The 13732-nt window shown below is 46.1% G+C and overlaps 1 protein-coding gene across 5 annotated transcripts in view; it reads left to right on the plus strand.

Moving 5' to 3' along the window:
* Positions 1–13732, plus strand: part of LOC148505538 (SEC14-like protein 5) — an 89846-nt gene that overhangs the window by 14949 nt on the left and 61165 nt on the right. For 2 of the 5 annotated variants that reach the window (XM_088448171.1, XM_088448170.1), the window contains exons 2-3: positions 2164–2285; positions 11675–11778. The gene's annotated coding sequence lies outside the window, so the exon portion shown is untranslated. Of the gene's footprint in view, positions 1–2163; positions 2286–10231; positions 10329–11674; positions 11779–13732 lie in introns of those variants that run through there. The other 3 variants (XM_088448173.1, XM_088448169.1, XM_088448172.1) reach the window with 2 other exon arrangements.

The raw sequence follows: 13732 nt of genomic DNA on the forward strand, positions 1-13732 counted from the left end.
CCGTGATGGTGGCACAGTTGGTCTTGTTTGCGCTGGCAGGGTGGGTCAGCGTGGTGGATGGAGCCTGGCTGGATGCGCAGGCTGCGGCAGGTCGGCGTCTCCGTGTTTGGGATGCGGGCCGGTACCTGTGTGTGTGCCACGTCGTGCAGCGGGACGGCCGGGTGAGGCTGTTCGGATGAGGGATGCCGTGTGTGTGCAGTGATCGCCGGCTCCTCGTGGTTCCTGCGGCTGTTGGCGCCCAATGTGCGGCGGGGGCGGGGAGGCTGAGAGCCGGGCGTGTCAGGGTCACAAGGCGGGGGTGCCGCTCGCCGGAGGTGCTGGCAGCTCCTTGTGGTCAGCGGTCGCTGGGACAGCAGGGGGGTTCTTCAGCAGGAAAGAAGGTTTCCAGGACGTGATGGTGGGTGTGTGTCTCCAACGCGTTTCGGCTGTGCCTTAATCATGGAGGTTACTGTTACATGGTGCAGCAGTGTTTTAAAGGTTGGTGTGGAGGTGGGTGTGTACGGAATTGGCCAATGGGGGGGGAGGTGTGTGTGCACTGGGCGTGGTCAGGAGTTGATGGCAATCTGGAGGTGTTCTGTTGTTGGAGGCCAATGGGATATTGCCGGATGGAAAAGGGTAATGACAGGTGTGTGGGCGGGCTTAATGACGAGTGTGCAGGTCTGTGGGAGGTGACGCTCTGGGGATCGGAGTGTAGCGTGGTGGCAATGGTTAATAACAGAGGGTGATCGGACATGATAGGGAAAGTTGGTGTGGCGATATGGGCGATGTCATGTGACCACTGGGTGTAGCCTGGGTGTGTAAGGGTGACGGGACATGCTCCAATTGCACCAATCTAAACTATAGGAGTACAAAACCCACCACATCCTTTACCTCCACACAGACGGGCACAACCTACAAGATACGGGAACACATCACATGTCACACTAAAAATGTGATCTACCTCATACAGTGCCCATGCAACAAGCAGTATGTAGGGAGAACCATCAGACCATTACATACCAGAATCAAGGAACACCTCAGAAATATCATTAACAAAGCAGACAGTCATAACATACCGGTACACTTCCTCGAACATCACCAGAGCAACATCACTGGTCTACAATTCATAGGGAATTGAAAAATACAATTTCACAGAATACAGTTTTTCACAATCATATAGTAATCTCCCTGATTGCACCTTACCCTCATTATGAAGCTGTTATATATATATATATATATATATATATATATATTAATAAAAAAAACAGCGATATATACATGCAAATGGGATCATTAGTATCATTTCCCTGCATTGGTTATAAGGCACAATGATCCCTATGGCTACATGCATTTTCTGAAAAGTATCAGTGTGTTTTCATCAACTAGTAGATCTTACTAACAGCTTTGGGGCGCACTTACATTTGGATATAACTCAATAAATATATGTGAGCTTTGTGATTCGGTTCTGATGAATTATAGGTATAACATTGGTAACTGACCTTGAGAGAACTTGACAGTGTTGGCACAAGACTTACTACACTCTTTCATTTAGTATAACTTTTTTATTGCATTCCTGGTGGCTGTTACCATATTTGAGTTGTAATATGCGTCGCTTTTGTCTAATATCTATGGAAAGATCTTACCGTCCTTGACAAAGGGTCATGTACAGTCATGTAAGAAAGAGAATGTACAATCTTTTAAAAAAAAACATTTTACACATTCAGACATAATTAACAATCTTTTAAGATGGGTACACACTTGAGCGACTGACATTTCGTTGTGACATCAGAACGAATGCCCTTACACACGGGGACGAGTTAATGAATGACAGAACAATCACTGTTGCTAGCGATATTGCTAGGTTTGATGTGCAGCACATCAAACCTAGCGACGGTCTAGTGTGTACCCAATTCTAGTGCAATGCGACATATAACCCGTAACCGATTTCACCTTGTCATTATCTGTTTATCAGAAGCAGCCAAAATGGAGAGCAAAACAATAATCTGGCCGACCATGTTGAAGAATGTCATATATATTTGAAAAAATGAACAAACACTCAGTGCCTGACATAGGACATGGTACTGTACAGAAACTCTCCTACCAGCCGTGTGTGTGTGTGTATATATATATATGTATGTATGTATGTATGTATGTATGTATGTATAATATATTTGTGTTTTCCAGTGCACCCACATCACAGTATGAATTGGCCTACAGGGTTGGGTACGGATGTTTGCGCTCTGGATCCTGGTGATCAAAATCCCAACGCCGGCATCCCGACAGGGTTAGAATACCAACACTTGTCGGTCAGTATCCTAAGCCTCCGCCTCTCCTTAACCCTAACCCTCCCTCCCCGGTGCCTGAACCGGAATCTGTATGATTTACCGCCGGACCCCTTCCCGGCGGTTGGAATCCCGACAGCGGCATCCTGGCAGAGGAGGAAATCCTGATTGTCGAAAGTACTTATTCACTAACCTATTTCTAACCCCCTAACCCTCCCTTATGGGTGCCTAACCTCCCCCCCCAAGGGCCTAAATCTAACCCCCCTCTTCCCCGCCGCCTAAACCTAAGTCCCCCCCTGGGGTGCCTAACCCTAACACTCCCTACCCCTAGCCTAATCCTAACCTCCCAGGGGGGTGCCTAACCCTAAGTCCCCCTCCGGGAGCCCTAAACCTAACCCTCTCCCCCACCCCACCGCAGCTGTCCGCATCCGGCATCCCTTCGAGATCGGGATGCCGGGCGCCGGTCTCTCGGCATCGGTAAAATGACAGGCGTCTAGATTTAGACACCTGTCATTTAACCCTCGCCGGGATAAAACAGTCGGGATTAGGTCCGCCGGCTTCCCGACTGCATACCCCTGAACCTAACCTCCCCCCTAGTGCCGAAACCTAACCCTCCCCCCTTAGTGCCTAACCCCTAATCCTAACCCTTCCCTTAACCGAAGTAACCGTGAATGCCGGTGCCGGGATTCTGACAGGTGTCGGTATTCCAGCATCGGCATCCCGACTGTCGGGATATTGACCGGATCCTGGCATACATACGGTTTGTGGACTAATCCAATATTTATTAGCGCCCTTCTAAGGTTTTACAAAGCATTTTGAGAACAGCGATAAAGTGGTCCCCCAGTAATTGTAATTTGGTTAGAACGTCTTGGCACTATTGTAGCTAATTGTATTAGATAAAAGGACAGGATTTGCAAAGTGGTGCAGGTGCCCGGGATGTCACGCCAGTCTCAGTCTCTATTTTTCCACTGCCTGTTTCGGCTGTCAGCTGGCAGGATAGAATATGTTGCTGTATTCAGAATGGATCTCCGCAATGCGTGATGCCGAATCGCTTACATATATCCGATGGGATTGCAGAGTGTCCCTCACTTTTGTGGCAGTATTTGGCAAGGAGGGAGAGCTTTCTCTGCACTGACCCCCCTTGCACTTGTGTGAACTTGCTAAATTCTCTGACATTGGTTTAGTCCCGGATTCTGTCTGGAATTCTGTGATCGCCCCATCTGTGTCTTACAAGCTAAGGGGCATATTCAATTAGCCGCGATAAGCCGTTTTCAGCGAAAGTTTCGCCGATTATGTCATTTCGCCAGATGAAACCTTATCCCCGTATTCAATTCCAAAGACTTTTCGCCTGCGCAGAAAATGCATTGGTGTAAGCGAAAAAGATTCGCCTATGAAACAAGGCGGAGAAAAGCGCAGAATTGCGGTTTTGGGGTGCAAAGGTGGGGAAACCACCCTGCACCCTTGGGACAAGTCCCCAAAGGTTACCTACGTAAAAAAAAAAAATCCTTTAAAAAAATTGACGAACACCCCAAAATATGACATTGAAAAAGGGGGTGAGAAAGTAGAGAGGTGGGGTACAAACTTAAAAAGTAGCAAAATAAGCTTTTTGTGGCTCCTGCAAGTATGGGGGAGGTGTTATTTTGATTGCAGGTGTTTGCTGAAGGTGCGTTTTTCAAGTTTTTTTTTTTTTTTAAACTTCACTTTTGTAATTTTTAACCATGCTTGCACCCATTTTGATGTACCCCAAATTTGCTGGGACTAGTTATTTTCTCCAAAAAAAACTGCTAAATGCTATTCTTCACCACTTGTGCAAAGATGCTATTGAGAGCATTTAAGTACCCCAAATAGCTTCAGTAGGGCTATTCAGGGGCAACTATATTGATCCCCAATGTTAGTGCATCTTTTGGGGGGTGTCAGGCTGATTTCCCCAAATCTGACAGCACTTTTCGCCTATTTGAGTTTCGCCAGGTTCCGTTTTCGCGTCCTTTGGAATCGAATAGGGCGAATAGCGGGGCCGCGCACGAATGGTTTTCGCCTCCAAAACGCGCAAAGTTGGCGAAAAGTACGGCAGGCGAAACCTTTCCGACTTTTCGCGTCTAATTGAATATGCCCCCTAACAATCGCTGTTGTCACTGGGGGAATATTTCCGGCTCTTGCACTAAGCAGTCACCAGTGGGGGAACAAATGTCCTTGCTCAAAATGTGTACCATTTCAGACATACAGTCCCTGCAACTTAATATGTACGTTCCTGGATGCTGATTCACGGGGGATGCTGGCAAAGTTTCAGAGCTTCTGTGAATTCATATGCTAGGGAATGAGAGTCTTGTATTGTGTTGGCTTTTTAGGCAGAATTTTATTTTTAAAGCACTGATAAAGTAGGATCATGCGCATGAAATGTGATCCGATAGAAAAAAAGATGGTGTGGTCTGGGGAACTTTGCTGATCGGATGCATTTCCACTTTTGTTCTGCATTTTTTTGGATGGATCTATATAAATAAGTGTAATATGTATGTACAATATGCATCCGATTTGTGTGTGTCTCTCTCTCTCATCAAAAAAAATCAGTGTGCCACCTCCTGTCATTCTGATGTCTGACATGGCCGCAGAAGCTTGGTGAACAGAATAGACAGATTGGAAGAAATAGCCAGTTTTGTTTATTAATGTTATGGATGTTTCACCTGTACAGCTAATGCATAAACCTGCAATGCCGATTACATCTGCTACAAATTCTGTGCCTGCACATTGGTGCAAGCGTTTAAACGGGTTCGGTATGATTTACCGCTGGCTGCGGCAGCCCGACATGGGTGAAAATCCTGACTGCACTAAGGTAAGTATAAACCAACCTCCCCCCCTAACCCTTACCCTCCCTTAAGGGTGCCTAAACCTACACCCCCCCCCCCTTCCCCGCTGCCTGAACCTAAGTCTCCCGGGGGGGTGCCTACCCCTAACCTCCCCCCTGGGGTTCCTAAGCCTAACCTCCCCCCCCCTTCTCCTAGCCTAACCCTAACCTCCCGCGGGGTTCCCGACTGCACTAAGGTAAGTATAAACCAACCTCCCCCCCTAAACCTTACCCTCCCTTAAGGGTGCCTAAACCTAATCCCCCCGCCCCCCTTGCGGCTGTCCGCACCCGGCTTACCTTCGATCGGTAAGCCGGGTGTCGGGCTCCCGGCGTAGGTAAAATGACAGGCATCGGGATTTCGACGCCCGTCATTTAGCCCTTGCCAGGATTAGACAGTCGGGAAGCTGGCGGTCGTGATTCCGTCTGTCAGCTTCCCGACTGCTTCCCGTTTAAACCGTTCCATTATTTGTATTAACACCATAATGTTTATATATAGACAGTCAAAGTGTGAATAGGGACATAGGAGTGTTCCCGCTAGGCTGTTTTAACGGGGAGCCGCGCCCTGCCCGATTTTAAAGGGCAGAATGCGCCCTGCCCTTATGGCGGCGCCCCTCTGAAACAACCTGCCGGTTGCCGATCGGCGCCCTGCCCCTAGCCAGACCTGGAATGAACACTAACATAGTATAGACACGAACATAATGTAGACAATTAATATATAGACGGGATACAATGACGACAAGATCAAAATGTCGACATAGATAAAATAATATATATTGGTGACCAGTCATAATTGGCAAATGTAGAAGATAGTGACCCACTGAGAGGAGTAAACTGCCCAATCACAGTCATCCTAGCATGTACGCCATACTGTCATATATGTTCCTAAATGTCACATAATCAAAATCATTGTCACCACCCCCCCTATAGAGAACTGTGCATAGACAAACTTGCCGTCTGATATGTGCTGCACAATACATTAATCACCGCAACTGTTGCGCCAAACCCTGTCATGGTGGCGCTTCATAGTTTGATAAATAAATGACAACCAAAGCATGTAGACAGGCCTATATTTTGACTGCAACTATACTGTAACTTTGTGCAGTTACCTATATTTTCAGTGTTGACATTTTGATTGTGCACATTTTGATATGGCCAGAAATGTCGACATATAAATATCGACATGCTTATATTATCAATGTCGACCTTTTGACCATGTTTATATTTTCATACGGTCAGAATGGCAACAGGTCTATATTTTGTCTGCAGTTTTAACTACTGTATGTGCAGTTAACTATATTTTGAATGTTGATATGTTAACCATCTTGGTACAGTGGACCTCATTCAGAGTCGGTCGTAGCGGCCGCACGGTCGTACGCCACCGATGTTCGCTAAACTGCGCATGCGTAAAGTTCGCAAACTAGCTGCTACGATCAGAAATTTCTCTCTCCTTGAACACAGCCAGGTCGTTAGTTTGAGTGACAGGATGAGGCGTTTGTGGGTGGTAACAGGGGAAGGTGCTTGGAAACGGGGGAGTGGAGATCCGAACGCAGGCGTGCCTAATTATACGAACAGCGTTTTATGGGAGTGCATAATTAACAAAGTAGTGTCATAGCACAAGTGATATGGAAGGTTTGTACACTGACATGATCGTAGAGAGGGTATGGTCAACCTTAAGGTCTACGACCAGTTCCGATGGTTCCCGATGGTCTCGATTAATCCTTACATGCCCGGAGATGACGTGTAATGCGTACGAGAAGGGGGCGTATTTTTTTGTCTTCCGGCCGCTTCCTCCCCTTGGTCGGCCAGCTACCGATCCAATCTTAAGGACGCAACTTGCGAGTGCATCATTTGCATATCCGGCTCCTTTTCCCATACAACCGTGCGGCCGCAACGACAGACTCTGAATGAGGTCCAGTATGTGGACATGGTTGTTACTGGCAGCTTCTAACTTCAATACTAACTTGATATTAACTTAATGTATGTCATGCCTGCCGACATTATGGCTGCCCCCTCCGAGAGAGGCGGTCCGGGTGGCATAGTGGGGTGGGCATGGCGCTCCATAAGGGGATAATATGGCGGGGACGGCATGCTTTATAAGTGGCGGAGCAGGAGTGTGACTGCGCGATCGCGTCTTCATGGCCACGCCCCCTGCTATACAATGCCGAGATTACCTACCAGCATTGTGGAGCAGGGGACGGGGCAACAATGACAACGGCATTTCCGCTGCTGTGGTGTTTGAGACTGGGGGGGTATTCCGGGGTATACAGTTGTCAACCTTTCCGGGTGGCTCTGAGCAAATTTCGGGAGGCAAGGCAAGTATGATTCATGTCTATCAAAGGTTTTCGTTGTGTTGTAAACGCATTTGCGATCATAATGAAAGTCACTAAGGGGGCGATTCAATTGTTTTAGCCATGGCTATTTCTTTCGGGCGCCAGTCGGAGCAGTTCAATTGTTGCTCCTTTCGGGCGTGCATAGCTGCGGCTGCACACAATTCTGCTCACACCCTCTCCCGGGGTGGTGAACAGAGATGTACGATAAGTGGGCTTTTTTGGGCGCCCAAAGCAGGACTGTAGGGTTAGCTGCTATACGAGGCTATACCGAATGCTTTTGTGCGCGCACACGTGGCACTGGCGCCCTAACGGAGCAGAAATTTAATTGCACCTTTGGGCACCCAAAAACATTTGAATCTCCCCCTATGTGTGTTTGGGTTTTTCTTACCTGTCACAGACAAGACAAATCTATAGTTAAAGCCTTGGACAGCAGACACCGCGCTAAGGAACACTTTGTGCAGCCTTCCATTTGAAGGGATAAATGAGAAGAAAGCCTTCAATATTTTTATACCTTGAGAGAAGACTAGGGCAGGAGAACAGTACTTACTGTACCCCTGTCGGGATTGTAGGCATTGGGATGCCGCTGTTAGTCTATTGACAGTCGGCATCCCGAGTGTCGGGATATGATACCGAACCTGTTTTATAGAGGTGTCCTTTTACGTTACGAACACTTTTTCTTGCCCTAGCTGGCAGGAGATTGATGCACTAACACATTCATGATTGCTGCCATGCGCAGAAAAGATAAAATAGCAACCCAAAAAATCCAAATGAATCGCAAAATAAAAAGCATCATGGGGCTTCATCAGGGTGGAAAAGATACAATTTATTCATCGATGCATAGCAGAGAGTAGGAGTTTGCACACAAAGGCGCTTCCCCTGGTTTGTACGGTTGAGCCGTGTTCACCACTTGGCAAAGTGAAGCAGCTTGGCCGGTAATGCAAAAATGGAGATCCTCGAGACCTGTTATGAAAGTGACCAATTGTACAGTAAAACGTGCAGCTCAAGCTAAAAATTGAGTTCCGTGTGGAGTTCTAAAAAGGAAAACGCTAGATTTTACGTAGCGAGGATCCACCTGGTCTGGCGGTCAGGGCAGTCTGTCCTCACTTCTACTGACAGCGGGTATGAAAAAGGCTTGCCCTAGCAAGAGTGAGGAGAGTCTCAAGCACCCTCTTCCAGATTTATGGCACGGGTACCAGCAGGAGCAAGGACAGGCTCACCTAACCACTGGAGGACCTGTCGGAATGGGTGATTCTTCATGATTTAGGATCTGGGACAGAGGGCCTGATTTAGAGATGGTTGGTAATGCAGCTGTGTATGCAGCTGAAGTCGCAATAGCGCTTGCAGGAATATACAAATGCTAATCTCAAAATCTCAAACTTTCCTTTCTGCGGGACGGTGCGATGGAGTGTACGAGCGGTGAGACGCCCACTATCAAGCTGCGTGGTCTGTGCGATTGCGATGGAGATTGTAAACACTCCAACATCGACGCAAAATGGGTCGCGCAATCAACATCTGCCGTAGCCTAGGGTCTACTCTAGCTACTCTCCTCAAATCCAAATAAACATGGCCTCTGAAACATTGCTACATTCCCAATCGCAAATCCAATGTTCCTAGACGCGCCTGTGATACTCTTATGAAATGGCCCCTTTTTGCAATCACTCCCAGTCTCCACTGTGATACACCCAGGGATCGCAATCCCCTTCTCAATTGCCAACACCTTCGGACACTTGGGTTGGCGCGCGTGCAGTAAGGGACTTTACGTGCATGCACAGTAGCAAAACATTGCTTAACTGTGTAAGTATCGTCGCCGCGTCCATTTCTGCATCAGACCCAGAGTACGCACACTGCCTCAAAGAAGGGGACTGAGGCTGAGATTTACCAAACCAATCAGATTCTAGCTATCATGTAGTACATCCTATAAAATCATAGCTACAATCTTATTGGTTACCATGGGCAACACCTCCACTAGTCTTCTTTACAAGGTTTAACACAAATCCACCCTTCATTACTGAATTTAGAGGCCAATAGTTAGTGGGGCATATCCGAACTGTTCTTGAATTGGCACAAAAGTCCTGATACGCGAGATGGCATTACAAACGACACTCCAATTGTTACTTTCCAGTTCGGTGGTATCTGTAAGGGGATGTAGTCAGCATCCCAGTGTGCGGGATGCCGATGGTCCAAAATACAGGCGCCGGAATCCCGGGGGTTAGTGTTAGGCACTAGGGGGAAGGTTAGGGTTAGGCACTAGGGGTAGGGCTAGGGTTAGGCACTAAGAAGGGAGGGTTAGGTTTAGGGTGCGGGGAGGGGGAGCTTAGAGTTAGGCACCGGGGAAGGGTAAGGGTTAGTGTTGGGGTACTTACCTGGTAGTGTCGGAATCTGACTGTTGGGATGCCGCTGTCTGTATTCCATACTTAACCCATCCATAAGTAATATCTCACATTTATATTTAACTTTCTCAATCCACCCAAAACTTGAGGATGAATCGTTAGGGACAGGTCTGAAAATCTGCTGCAGGGTCCAGCTTCCAGTATCAGGGGGTGACTAGGGAGCGAGGCCCTGTAGCAGCACATACATTTCTGTCCCCGAAATAGCCGTCCAGAGACGGGCTGGAGTTAGCTGAGCCTGGATCCCCTCTTAGCGTAAAGGTATCTGTGAAAGCGAGTCACATTACCGCCTTCTATTACACTGCCCTGTTCCCAGCTCTTGTTGCAGCTCTGGCACAGTGGCAGCCTCCGTATCCATTTCATTCACTGTAGTAATATTCTAGACCTGCATTCTGTCCCCTGTGATCATCTCGAATCCTTATCTGCGGTTGTCTGATCTGGGGAAAAAAAAATCTCCTTGGTCAACAAGTGGAACTTCCTCAGAACAGGGAGAATAGGAAACTCTTTACATGTAAGCAAAGCTGTGCATGCACTATGCGTACACCCAGTTGTTCGGGGCTAGTTATGGTTTGAATATTACAGTATCTCTATGCATAGTGCAGTCTATGGACGCCGGGTTTAGCTTCTTTTTATATCTCGTCTATTACAAAAATCTATGTAACGTCAGCTGACCTGTAATAATATCCTAGGGCATTATAAGAATAGTGTACAATGGTCCCACATAATCCCAGGCTTGAAACACCATACAGTGTGATTTCTCTATTGCTGTAATCTATCTGCACATTACAGCTCCTTGTTTGATTTTGTATTAAGCCATTCTCATTATATGTTTGTTTACTAACACGTATTTAAAATCGGATTGTCTTCTGCTGTTGGCAGTGTTCTGTTGTGAATGTTTCACTTACTGCATGTGATCAGTTTATTAAGTTTACAGTCTACATGGTTTAATCGTAGGGAACTTTATTTCCTGCTGGGTACCGAACGTTTTCCAATCCTTTAGCATTTCATGTCAATTTTGTTATCATAAATTCAAGTTTTTAAGTGAAGGGGGAATTGAGATATATATATATATATATATCTGTCATCATCCGCTAAGAGGTAAACAAGAATAATGAGAATATCAGAATATCATGCTTATTTCACTGCACAATTCATAATGTCACCGTTATATCATTCACATACTGTAGTCCTTTATTAAATTATTAAATTTTACTGGTCGTCTATATCAGAAAGGATGAAAATGACCTTGTATGCAGGGAATACAGTACTACTAGAATAGTGTTTTGTTTTTGTTTTTTTAAGTTTTAAAAAATGCATATATAAATATATATATATATATATATATATATATATATATATATATATATATATATATATATATATATTTTTTTTTATTATTTTTTTTTTTTTTTCCCTTTACAGGAATATGTGAAAATAATCATTTGCATAATACAATTTTTTTTTAAACTTAGGATATGTGTAAAATAGCATAGTGTCGTGTTGGCACTTTAGGGTTTTCATGTCGACCTTTTGGCCCTGCTGACCTATTGCCTGTCTAACATCTGGTGTCTATCTAGACATTGCCTACCTTTTTACTGTAGATCTTTCAATCCATAACCAATTTAATTTGCTTGTGAATATGTATAGCCACTCATTCCACAAGGGAACTTTGAGGTGTTTTTTTTTCCCTTTTAAACATCCGTTATTGAATGTGGGCATTTCTTTGTAGTAGATGTAGACAGTCGGGCCATTGTGGAACTGCAAAGCCCAGCATGTCCTGGAAAGCCGCAAGTTTGCATTACAATATGAGGGCTGTACCGATGTTGTTGCTGAACAGTCTCTGTTCCCTCATTTTAGAGTGTACAGAAGAAACTGCAGGTGTGAACAGGTCTCCGATCCAGCTCCATGTAATCCTGCGGTGCTGATTACCTGAGGAGGCAAGAGATCCATTCTCCAGCAAGGTACCTGCTGTCCCTACGTTTCTCTTGTGATGCATTATAAAGGGGTTAGGCGTCTTCCCTGCTTCGTTTTATGCCTGTCTGTGTGTAGAGACAAATGTAGAATCCCCTATTACATATGGCAGGGGCTGACGACTGCTTCTCATTTCCAGGGACAGTCCCATGTTTTAACTATTTGTCCCTATTTTCAGTATTGACCAACTGCACTATAAAATTCCTCTTTCTGCATGTTCGATGCAATTTGGGACATCCATTGTTATTCTCTGGTTAATATTTTTCTTCAAGGTGTATTTAAAATCCGAAAAGTATTACTGGTAGAACTCTGGTTCTCCACCTGGGGGATATGTACTAAGCTGTGGAGATAAATAAAATACCCACCAATCAGCTCCTAACTGTCATGTTATAGGCTATGGGTTCGATCCAATTGTTTGCGAAGGGTGCCATTGCCATGGCATTTAACTGCCGGCACCTGCACCGCATCTCGCGGCCCGCAACGAGCTTGAATTCACATACTTTTCTTCGGAGCCCTATGGGGCCGCGCGCACTTTTATGTGAAAATATGCTGCCGTATAGTGCGGCTATTGCTGCCATGACTGAGATCATTTCGGCTAATTGGATCAAGCCCGGTGTTTGAAAAATGACAGAAGCTGATTGGTTGGTACTTGATGTATGAACGAATTGGCTCATATGCCAGTGTTTTCTAAGCAGTACTTGTGTCGTTCTATCCTGTACGCGGTACAATGCCAGCACTTGTAGTTTCCCAACATGTGGCGCCACTGATTGGCAATTTTATATTTAGGTGTGTAACACCTTGAATACGAGGGATGCGTGTCACAGCTGGGACTTCCCTTGTTCTTGGTGAGCTGTTAAACTTCTTTAAAATGGCGTCCTGGAGGTTCCCGTGAGCAGGTGGGTGGCACAACCCTGCCCTCTGCTACTCAAAGCCGCATGTGGCACTCGCTCATTATCAGGCGATTCACCAAAACTGCATCATTGGTCCGCGGTCTGCCCAGTTCACTGGGGAAGTGGGTGGATCCAGGAAGCTGGTTTACTCTATGCGGAGTCTGGGAGAGCTCTACTCAATACAGAAGTCTGCTGGATGTTCTAGGAGAGTAGCCATTTATGGGCTGCTGTTCTAGGTTTCTGGAACCCCTCCGCCCTGCTCTGCTATCTAGAGAGGTCACACAACTGTTACAGTACCTGCCGTTAGGTGTTATGTATTGAATACCAGCTTTCAGGAGCCCCTGATCAGCACCAAGAAGCATCGCCGTAATGCACAGCTATAATAAGACTAAATAAACAATATAACTGCAGCAGTTCTTTTACTACGAAAGGGATTAATGAAATAGCTCTTAAATGCCAGCGCAGGCACAATGGTGCTGCCGATTTGTCGATTTGTTTGCTAGAGAGAAAAAAATAAATGTTCCTTTATTCCATACTCCTACACGTTTCTTTTGGAGGGCTGTGTATGGAGAACTGCACAAAACAGACATGATTGCAAGCAGCTCGGCTTTGAATGTGTCAGGGCAGGTCCCTGCCAGCCTCCCACTGGCTCCGGAGAGTTTGGGAGACGACAGCACAAGGATCAGTTGTTTGGTTCTCAAACGGAGCATTGTCCCCGTACTAAGTGCTGATGGATGTCAGACTTCCTACAGCACGCTACCCGAATAAACAGGTACCGCCGAGTGTTTTGTAAATGGGGTTAACGGTGTAATTATGCGAGAGTTGCTTTATATAGGAGCAGCCCATTGCAGATGACATTCTCACCAGGTTGCCTACGTCATGTCGCTGTGATATGTCACTTACAGGACACCTGTCGCCTTGGTTGATCTTTTCTAGCTACGTAGAGATTTCAAGAATGTACATCGAAGTCTAGAACGGCCGGCACTCATCGAAAAGTCTGCTTTAGCCCTGCTGGACTCCTCGATTTGCATAAGTGCGTCTAGCTATCAGCCAA

Source organism: Taudactylus pleione, unplaced genomic scaffold (assembly GCF_031769625.1).
Source record: "Taudactylus pleione unplaced genomic scaffold, aTauple2 ptg000451l, whole genome shotgun sequence".
Taxonomy (NCBI): Eukaryota; Metazoa; Chordata; class Amphibia; order Anura; family Myobatrachidae; genus Taudactylus; species Taudactylus pleione.